General features: G+C 43.0%; 1 pseudogene; it reads left to right on the top strand.

Moving 5' to 3' along the window:
- Nucleotides 1-249: 249 nt before the first annotated feature.
- On the top strand, nucleotides 250-563 carry LOC146822559 (SLC35A4 upstream open reading frame protein pseudogene; annotated as a pseudogene).
- Nucleotides 564-11391: the final 10828 nt, after the last annotated feature.

Below are 11391 nucleotides of genomic sequence, written 5' to 3'. Positions count from 1 at the left end.
CAAAATGGGAAATATCAGTAAGGAATGCGGTTTCCCTGCGAGAGGCCCCATGAGTTTGAAGGTTTCATTTGGGGCCTCTCACACCTATCTTTTAAACTGTAGAGGCTGCCTGCAGCGGCCCATCCCAGACCTCACGCAGACTGTGGACTGGCCCATTGTCCTTCTGAGACTGCAGCTGATTAGCGCTTATAGAATAACAGTTTGCCCCAATTGTAGTGACAGCATGCGTCTAACAATTTGCTGGTGAAGATGGCTGACAACAAGGGTTCTACACCAAAGCTGAAAGATCTGGCTTTTCTGATAGATAAGTTGAAACGATTGCAGCGTCGGGTGGATGAGGAGGTGCAGCTGGCGTGACCCAGGAAGACTCGTTGCTAAGTTCTCTATTTCTGAAGGGCTTCCTCGCGGGGTATGTGGTGGGCAAGCTCCGTGCCTCAGCTGTCCTAGGTTTTACTATTGTTGCCTGCACCGGGATCTATGCAGCTCAGAACTGTGGTGTTCCGAACGTCGAGCAAACTATCCGTGATTTCCTTAGCTCTTTTAAGAAAGGGCGGCCAGACTAGCAAAGCACCCCAAATATTGCAGCTCTCATGCTGTTAACCTTAAACAATCTGCAAAGTGAAATATGTGCACACCTTCTTAATGACAGAATTATATGATCTTTTATTGTTGACTTGGACAGGTGTTTGACAACTCAGCCGGTCTGCTCACACACTACGAATTAGGAGACTTAGTTTGGGGGTCGATACTGGAACTAAGGAGCCTTTTAATTTCCTTTTCTGACCTGAAGACTCTTAAGATATAGTTGTACTATTTTAATAGTTGATGTATAAAGAAAAAGTTGTCTTTATTTCATCAGAAATCTCTCATAGTGGAAAGTGTACATTATTTCAACTGGTTTCCAAAGGTCAAGTTGTTGTTGATGCTTTTTCTTAAATTCTAAAGTAGCTCTGAATTGCAAAGCAGAAGGATGTGGGTCTGCTTCAGCCAGGTGTGGACTCTGCTTCTCAATGCTACGAGGTCTCTGCTGCAGTGTTTTCGTTTGGGAACATAACTTCTGTCGCCTTCACTTTATTGTAGCATTGAAGTTTTGGGTCGAATTTCAAGGTCTTTAGTTTCGAGTCTCTAAGGTTTAGGACTGACTGTATTAAGTTTGGCCCAGAATTATCACAACTATCGGCATGCTTATCGAAAAACATATTGTACCACTGGTCTGAATTTGCTATAAAATGTGCTGTGCCTTTCTTGCTCTGCTTAATGAATTATGTAGAGAACTTGCTAGTGGTAGCATGTGGGATGCCTTCTCCTGCATCGGGCTGGGGCACGGCATTCTGCCTTTGTCTTGGCACCACGCTGGAGAAAATAACATGACTAACAGCGTTTTCGCTGTACATTTAAAAGTCAGATTTCAACATACAAATAAAAAAATACTATTTAATGTTTGTTATATTAGCACAAATCTTGATTGCAGAAAGGGCCTGATGTCACTTTGCAATGCTGCGCACATACCGAAAAACTGTGGAGTACACGATTGTCTCAACCTTATATAAACTTATTATGACTTGAATGTATTTTGGTTGTCTATTTACTTACTTATATATTATTCTGCCACCTCCTCCGATATGTCTGTAAAACGTATGTTTTGTCCCCAATTTTTGTCCTGAATTTTGACCTACTGTCCTGAATTTTGTCCTGAATTTTGACCCTTTGTACTGAATTTTTACACTGACCGTCCTGAGTTTGCACCCATGCCAGTTGGTCACCCTAGGGATGGCATAGGCGATGTCGGGGGCAGAGGAGGTGTTGGTCCAGATTTCTGTGAAGAAGGCGACGTCTGGCGAGAGGGTGTCAAGAAGGTTCCAAATCTCTATGGCGTGTCTGTGCAGGGAGCGTACATTGGGGAGGATGCACTTCAGGGCTTCGGTGGTGTTGGCGTCGGGTGTGGGGGCGGTGGCCTTGGTGGTGCAGAGGGTGGTGAAGGTTCAGCAGCAGTGGCAGCAGGAGAACTGGCGATGGGTGGTGTTCAGCGTGGACAGCTTGCAGTTGTTATTCCTTTGGGGGTTGAGTGTGAGGATGGCAGAAGAATCGTAGCGGTGGGTGGTCGGAGAAGCAGGGTCCCTGGCGCTTGTCTGGTCACAGACGGGCTTGCCTTTGGCATGCCAGTGGCGCGCCCGCTGCACATGGCGGCCGTTAAATAGGGAAGTGGGAGGGAGGCGCAGCGGGAGTGGGAAACTGGCGATGGAGGGGCTGCAGGGGCAGCAGCGGTGGAAAAGTAGGGAACAACAGGAAAAACAGGGAGAAGGAAAACAGGCAAAGAGGCACAAAAAACAGAAGGCACAATAACAAGCACAGAGGCACAGATCTAAGGCACAATAACAGAGGCACTGGATAGAAGTAATTAGAGACATAACAGACAGCAAAAAGCGGCACATTAACAGGGCACAGAATAAGAGAAATTACAGAGCTTAACGTGGAGGACAGCAAAAGGTGACAAAATAACAGGGCACAGAATAACAGAAAGTAGAACGTGCACCAGCAGAGAGGTAGACAGACGCCTTGAACCTACTGGCAGGGGTGATGCTGGGTCGGCGGTGGTGGCACACCAGAGGGGCTGCTGTGGGAAAGAGCAGGACCCTGGCCGGGAGGTCAGGGGTCTTGCTTATGCGCCCTCGCAGTGGCCGCCATTAAATAGGGAAGGGGAGGGAGGTGCAGCTTGTAGGCGGGAGCAGGAAATCGGCAGGGGGGAGGGGCCGCAGGTGCAGCAGTGATGGGAAAGTCGGTAACAACAGGAAAAACAGGGAGAAGGAAAACAGGCAAAGAGGCACAGATAAGAGGTACAATTACAGAGGCACAGGATAACAGTAATTAGAGAAATAACAGAAAGCAAAAAGTCAGACAGTAACATGGCACAGAATAAGAGAAATTACAGAGCAAAAAAGACAGCAAAAGATGGCACAATACCAGGGCACAGAAAAACACAGTAGATGGTATTTCTCATATCGCTGAAACTTCAATATGATGTTCTAAATGTTACTTTGGAGCTGGTTGCTGTGCAGACAATCTTCAAACACACCATTGCCCTGTATCATTCTCATGCATGAAGTGGTGCATGTGAGGAGTTGAGAACAGCACATTTAAAATGAATGGGATTCCACCCCCTCCTCCTCAGACCATTGGGAATGCCATCATCTTTCACTGCAAAATGCAACCGTAGTCATTCAATCATCTAGCCATTATCTAAAAGTTCATATTACATTGTGCATATTAATATACAAATAAAGGAAAAGCAAAATAAAGACTAAATTCCTGGTGCAAGCATTAAAATGTAACAATAGGCATTGATACCTGTAGATTATGTGCAAAAAAATGATAAAATCTGTTTATATTGAATATCAGTGTAGTGCACCATCAATGTTTTGTTGCAGATAAGGATCAAATGACAATAGCAAAGTAGGTTGGGACTTGAAACTGACCTATTTTGCTTTTAGTGATGTTCATAAGAGCACTAACAATTTTCAGGCTAAAAACAATCTAAATTCAGCAGCTTCATGTAAACAAAGTTTTATTGTTATAAATAGAGGAACTGTCAGGAACCTGGTGAATACCCTTACCATAGGGAAGTGTTATCCCAAAAGACATAGAGTAGTAATCAAACCCTCTACTGTGAATTATTGGTTTAATGTAAACCCGGCGAAAAAGACCATTTCAAGATGGCCGCCGAGTGGTCCACAAGGCACCAGAGCCTCCAAAAGTGACGTTCTAGTCTTGGAGGCTTTTCGGAATGATGTGGCTCGCGAGCGCACTTCAATTCGTATCTGAGGAAGAGAAGTCCGAGTCCGAAGCGCGCTTCTTTATAAGTATCTACCAGAAGCGGCGTTTTCTCAAAGATATAATTTTGTAGTGGGAATTATTTCCCCTTTAAGTTGGCGGAGTACAAGTGTCCTATTCTTATTTTGGGCATTGCAATATCCTCATTGTGAGAGACTAGTTGTAGAAGCCTTCCAGGAATTTTGTGAGTCTAAGGTTGGTGTGCCCTAATTCTTCACAGCCAAATAAGCCAAGTAAGCCAAGAATTAATTCGGCATCTGCGCTAAGGAGACTGCAAGTTTGGAGCAGCGTGTTTTGCTTCTGTACCCTTCCTTCCTTGCGAACTTCCCTCTCCTTTCCTTCCATTCTTTCCTTCCTTGTCCCTTTTTGCGCGTACCTTCCTGAAGCTATTAATCCACATAATATTACAAGGTGAACAGAACAAGACTTCAGGAAGAGAGACTTCATGAGAGACCTTCATTCAATTAGACTATAATGCTGAACATTGGATGAGTACCATATGAGATAGGTCCAGCTATCATTTAGGTAGGAGACGTCAATTTACCAGTTAGTAAGAAGAAAGGTTAAACGTTGTGGTGTGATATTAATGTGGTATCTTCTATATGTGTTAGGAAGCTGCAGTTCCAGTCAGTAGGGACTGAGAGACCTCAATACAGAAGAGGAGCCTATACTCCAGCCAAACCTGGTAGGATAGAGTTAAGAAATGAACTGTTAAGTAATGAGCAGGACTGCTATGTGTATTGAAGGCTTCTTTCCCCTTTATGTGCATTGGGAATCCCAGAAGACAGGAAAACGGAAGACAAGGGAATTCAGGTCCAGCTCGAGTGTCTTTCTCTTCTCTGTCCACTCCCCTTTCCCCCTGCTTAGAGCAGCTGCTTAACGCAGTGTGTTCTGAGAGGAAGGAATTGGGAATAAGCTTCTTCTGCCTCTGTGGAGAATCGACTTCTTGACAGATTGAAGTGCCCACGACTTTACTCCACCCAGAATGGCGGAGGGTTTTAGTTTGAAGGCGTTAGGAGACATGTTAGAGGGAATTCAGCGGGATTTAGGACATCTTAGTGCAGAGAATAAGAGTCTTAAACAAGAGATCGTAGCTTTGCGGCAGGAAACAATGATACTATCTCAAAGAGTTAGTGAGATGACGTCCCCAGCTTCTCCTCCTTCTGTAGCAGATTTAAGGGGTTCCTTGCCAGATACTAATCCCCGAACTGTGGCCCAAGTTGTTCATTCGGTTTCCCCTCTTATTCCATCAGCGTCACCCGAAAGGTTTAGCGGGGTCCTCAAAAGGCCCAACTGTTCCTCACTCAGTGTTCCCTTCATTTTATGTGTCGCCCAACCCTATTTCCAGACGCTCAATCCCGGGTGGCTTTCATTTTGTCTTATCTTAGTGGGGATGCTGCCAATTGGGCTATGCCTCTGGTTTCCTGAGATGATCCTTTCTTATATGATTTTGATCGCTTCAAAACTGAGTTTCTTCGTATCTTTGACAGGAGAAGAATTTCCCAGGCCACTGACAATGAACTTTTGGAACTGCGTCAGGGATCCAAAGATCTCCTCACGTACTTGACTCAATTTAACAAACTGTTGGTGGAAACTAATTGACCACAGGAAAAGAGGGCTGCACTGTTCTATAGAGGATTACGAGACGAGATTAAGGATACGCTTGCACAGATTCCAAACCGACCTACTGATTTTACAGAATAGGTAGATTTAGTGTTAGAAATCGATTTTTGCTGCGCGGAGCGAAAAGGAGAAAAGAAGTCTAGAGATTTCAAATTGAATTTTTCACGTTTTGATAGACCTAGAGTCGAAGGGAGTACAACTAATGGATCCTCATCAGAGTGTGAACCAATGCAGATTGGAACGGTGAGGGTCCCTTAAGTAAAGAAGAAAAAGAGTCGAGGAGAGCAAAGAAATTATGTATGTACTGTGGAGCAGCAGGACATTTTGTGAAAGAGTGTCCAAAAAGACCCAAGCCTTTTGTGTCAGGAAAATCTCAAAACCATCTGTAGGAGGAGTCGCTCAGATGGCGAAATGTGAGAAGAAGGCTCCAGAATCTCATTATATAATGAACACCCTTCAAACTCAAGCACCACATTTGATTCTACAGATGACGCTGAAGTTCCGTGAACAAGAAATCACGGGAGTAGCCATCATGATTGACTCAGGTGCTACTGGGAACTTCTGTGACATCAAGTATGCCAAGATGATGGGAATCCAAGCGATGTTAAAGGAAAAGAAGGAATTGGTTCGAGCAGTAGATGGGACCAACCTCTCTTCGGGTCCCATCACCCATCACACTGAGTTGTTAGAATTGGTTCAATCCAATGGACATCGAGAATATCTTTGGTTTAACCTGATTGATGCCCCACAGTTTCAGATCATTTTGGGTATTCCATGGCTCTCCACACACAATCCGACTATTGACTGGGAGAATCGGACCGTTGAGATGACTTCCTTGTTTTGTTCTGAACATTGTTTCTCTTCAGACGAGAAGAATTTTGAACCTTCCACGGCCACCTTGTTGTCTTACGGTGGAGATTCCATTGGGGTTATTGAGTCTATTCTGGTTCCGGAGGAATACAAGGAATTCGGCGATGTGTTCAGTGAACGTGAGGTAGAACGATTGCCCCCCCATCGCTCTTATGATTGTGCCATCGACCTAGAACCCGGGGCCGTTTTGCCCTGCAGTCGGATATACGCACTAACGGAGGCTGAGAACCTTTATTTGAAGGAATATTGGGATCGTTACTTGGCTAACGGGTTCATTAGACCATCCCAGTCTCCAGTCTCTTCTCCATTTTTCTTTATTCCAAAGAAAGAAGGGTCTCTGAGGACTTGCATCGATTATCGAGCAATCAACAGAGCAACGATTAAAAAACGCTATCCTTTACCTTTGATTTCTGTTCTTCTGGATCAGATCAAAGAGGCTCAGATATTCACAAAATTAGATCTTCGGGGAGCTTACCATCTTATGCGTATGAAGGAGGGCCATGAGTAGAAGACTGCCTTCAGAACCAAGTACGGGCTCTTGTAATATCAGGTGATGCCCTTTGGGTTGTGCAATGCTCCTGCAGCTTTTCAACATTTTATTAATGATGCCATGGGAGATTTGTTGGATAAGGTAGCGGTGATCTATTTGGACGACATCTTAATTTATTCTAAGAACCCTCAAGAACATGCGAGGCATGTGAAGTTGGTCATTGAAAGACTTCGACAACATCAGCTCTATGTAAAATTAGAGAAGTGTGCTTTTAGTGTTTGCACAGTAGAGTTTCTGGGGTTTGTACTGTTGCCCGACGGAATCAACATGGACACATAAAAGGTGCAGACTGTGGTAGAATGGCCATCACCCACAGATGTTAAGGAGGTACAGCGATTTTTTGGGATTTGCCAATTTTTATCGTCGATTCATTCAAGGTTTTTCTCAACAGATTCTTCCCATTACAAGATTGTTAAAAAAAGGAGAAAAATTTCAATGGACGGTAGAGGCGGAACAGGCCTTTGTCTATCTCAAGACCAGTTTTACATCGGCCCCAATTCTCCTTCATGCAGATCCTTCTGAACCTTTCTTTGTTGAAGCGGACGCCTCAGATCAAGCCATTGGTGGAATCCTGTCTTAGCGACACCGATCTACTGGACAATTGCATCCAGTAGCTTTCAGGTCGAGAAAGTTGAATGCAGCAGAGCAAAATTATACCATTGCAGAGAAAGAACTGCTAGCAGTAAAGGATGCTTTCGTGGAATGAAGGCATTATTTATTAGGAGCCAAGCATACCGTCACAGTTTTCACGGATAATAAAAATCTCCAGTTTCTGAAATCAGCCAGAACTTTGACTCCCCGTCAACTACGTTGGTCCCTTTACTTTGCCGACTTCGATTTCGTGATTACGTACCGCCCTGGCAGTAAAAATGGCAAAGCGGACGCACCGTCCCGAATTCAAACAGAGGCCACAGAACATCTGGTGGAACCACATCCAATTATTCCTGAATCTAAGATTGTATGCACTCTTAGTTTCACGAACTATAAGGAAGAAATTGGAAGACAAATGAGTACCGAGGAAATGTCAGAATGGGCGAATCAAGAAACAGACAGAGAGATTGTAAACTCTTTGCCTTATCATCGAGGTGCGTTATATTTGCCCACCAAAGCAATTCAAGAACAAGCTTTGAAAGACTGTCATGATCAACCATTAGCAGGGCATAAAGGCATGGTTAAGACTCTTGACTTAGTCCAACGTTATTTCTGGTGGCCAGATATGAAAGCTCATGTAAAACGTTATGTGGAATCTTGTGATCTCTGTGCTCGAGGGAAAACCAGTAGGTAAGCTCCCCAAGGATTTTTACAACCCCTACCTACTCCCACAGAACCCTGGCACACAGTAACATTAGATTTAATTGTAGACCTCCCAGTAAGCAAGGGTTATGATACAGTTTTAGTTGTAGTGGACACCTTCACTAAAATAAGTCACTTCATTCCTATAAAAGGGGTTCCCACAGCTAGAGAAATAGCCAAACTCTACAGTGAACACATAGTTAAGATTCATGGGGTGCCTAAGATTTTGATATCTGACAGGGGCCCTCAGTTCATCTCTCGATTTTGGAAGGCCTTCATGCTGGGATTAGGGGTAGAAGTCAGGCACTCTACCAGTTATCATCCCGAGACAGATGGTCAAACAGAACGAGTAAATCAAGAGTTGGAACAATACCTTCGCCTGTTCCTTTTGGCTCGGGATGGTGAGTGGTCGGATTTGCTGTGGATGGCAGAATTCGCTCACAACAATGCGAAGAATGTCTCCACTGGGTTCACTCCATTTTACCTCAATTTTGGAAGATATCCGAATCCCTTCAGTTGTGAAGAAGAGTTTGGGGTTCCTGCAGCTAATCAGTATTTGAAAGAATTATCCCAAGCTTACAAATCTGCAGAGTCCAATATTCTAAAGGCTAAGGAGAGTTACAAGCGACAAGCAGATAAGCACAGAAAGAAAGCCCCTCCGTATCAGGTGGGAGATTCAGTGTGGTTATCCTCTCGTCACCTGCGATTGAAGGGAAATGGAAAATTTCAGCCACGGTATATTGGTCCCTTCCCAGTAGAACAGGTGTTAGGGCCAGTGACAGTTAAGCTAAAATTGCCCTCGAAATTAAAGATTCACAGAGTTTACCATGTATCCCTCCTTAAGCCAGCCGCCCCCCATCTTCGTAAGGGTACTCCTCCCCCTCCAGTGAGAATCAAGGGACAAACAGAATATGAAGTCAAGGAAATCTTAGATTCAAAAAGGATTCGAAGGAAGTTATATTATTTGGTGGACTGGAAGGGGAATGGCACAGATGTTGTTCAAGTCATTTTTTCTCATTTAGAAGACATTGCCTTGTGGGGACCTGGGTTCAAGTCCCCACAGCGCAATCAAGTCCCCACAGCGTGAGTGTGTTATCACACTCAAGTCCCCACAAGGATAGTAACACAAACCCACGCACACTTTGCATATACCTTCAATTAAAACTAAAAATGATGAGAAGAATACCCGTAGGAATGCCCTGAAAAAGCTGGACAAGAAAACACTTTTCTCAACAAAAAGTGTTGACGAAGAATTCATAACATTCTATGCAAGCATTATTAATTGAACATGAAACACCGATTCATGATTGTGCAGTGATATCAATGTGTAGATCCGGATAGGTTTAATGGCAAATGATCTTGGCCTGGGTTTAAAACCTTCCTTGTCATTGTGATGTATTCTGTTGTTGTCTTTCATGTTGTATAAAGTATACAGGATTTTGATTATAGCAAGTCAAGTTTCAAAGCTTTATTTGACAGCGTGTCATAAAAGCAGGTAGACATCCTAACAATACTATAAATACTATATTAAAATACAATATATAAATTTAAAAATACATTAAATCATGTTTGCTGGCGAATAATTTTGAAAAATAAACTTCATCAGTAATTTAAATCAATTTAAAAAGATAAGATCATAATTATTTAAAATTGATCATACATCATTTGGTGTCAAGAGTTCACTGGCCAGCTTCTAAAGATTTTAGGGTGCGAAAGCGTATTATCCAGGCCCACCCTAAGAATTTAGCAACAGCAATAGCCAAACAGGGAGAGCAATGTTTATAGCAGTAATGCATGGATAATATTTTCTATACAGAGGATGTCTGTAGGTTTTTTCAAAGTCTTCATGTAAGCTATTGAAGGTATAAATGAAGCTTTGGTGTGTGGAAGTGAATTTATGTGGTTTATGTGGTTAGGGCAGACGTTCACCTCGAGGAACATTTCTTTAGATTTGACTTTTGAGTAGGCCTGAGCAATTAAAAAAAAAAACAACATTTGCTTGTATTCACACACTTTAAAGAAAGATGTGGGTCTGCCCATACTTAACTTACTGGGGGAATCTGTAATAATCCCCTCCTAAATCATGAATTTCCAGAGATTGTTAATGGAACAAACATAAAAAAAGACAGAAGACAAATGAGAGTAGAATGGGAACAAGGAGGTCACAACTATAACATAGCACGTGCATTTGTAAATGCCACGTTCACCCTTAGGTATCTTGGCGCTGAATAACAGATGTTTATTGTTACCCAAATCAAGGGTACTAATTTTATCAACCTCAGATGGATGAAAGGCTGAGTGGACCCTCCGGGATTTGAACCTGTGACCATGGCAGTGGATGCATTGGGGAGAGGAGTTGGCCTGATGGCTAGGGCGCTGGGTTCGAGTCTCGGTAATGATGCAGAACATCCTGTGATTCAGGGCAAATCACTTAATCTCCCCGCGCCTAACACAAAATGAATGTGTGTCCTCATGTAATGTAACTGATGCTATGTAAAGTGCTCTGATACCCAATACCAGGTCAGGTTTGCGCTATATAAGATTCTGCAACAAAAAAAAGCATTAGTCACTGAGCCACCAGTCCCGGATATAATCCGATGGGTTAGAGGACTGGACTCCATATTGAGATAGGGCCAACCAATCTCAAAAGGAGAGCTCTTATTTAAAGGGCCACTGGTAGGTTCAATATTCAGAGAGCATACCTACTCTGTGAGTTTATTCACAAACACGCATTGTTTGAAGTCCACGGGCAGATATCATTTATATACATCATTCAAATAAGCTGATCATTTATTAATACGATGTATATTGTAAGGATACAAATTTAAACCCTCACCAGCCACAAATACAGGTTAAAACATTCATTTTCCCGGCACTTCTATAGTCCAGCATGCATGTGTTTTACAAAAATGAGCTCGGCCATTTGGCAGTCAACAGTTCCTCAACATGCGCCTCGAGGGCTGAAAATCCTGCAGTCAGCCACCATCTTCAGGACATAAAACGTTTGTAATATTGTTGAGGACATCACCTTTTGAAAAAACATAAACATAACTTTGTTCAACAAAATAATATTTCAATAAACAAAGACATACCAATAGATAAAGTTATGTTCTGTATCCAATCATTTTACATAACCAAAGATATTTGCATGGTTCTTAGCTTATGTAGCAAACCCTACAAACATGAAGTGCATATCAATATGTCCCAAGTATGTACAGTAGAATGAA

The sequence above is a fragment of the Triturus cristatus genome, chromosome 6 (genome assembly GCF_964204655.1).
Source record: "Triturus cristatus chromosome 6, aTriCri1.1, whole genome shotgun sequence".
Taxonomy (NCBI): Eukaryota; Metazoa; Chordata; class Amphibia; order Caudata; family Salamandridae; genus Triturus; species Triturus cristatus.
This window is presented reverse-complemented; position numbering and strand designations above follow the sequence as displayed.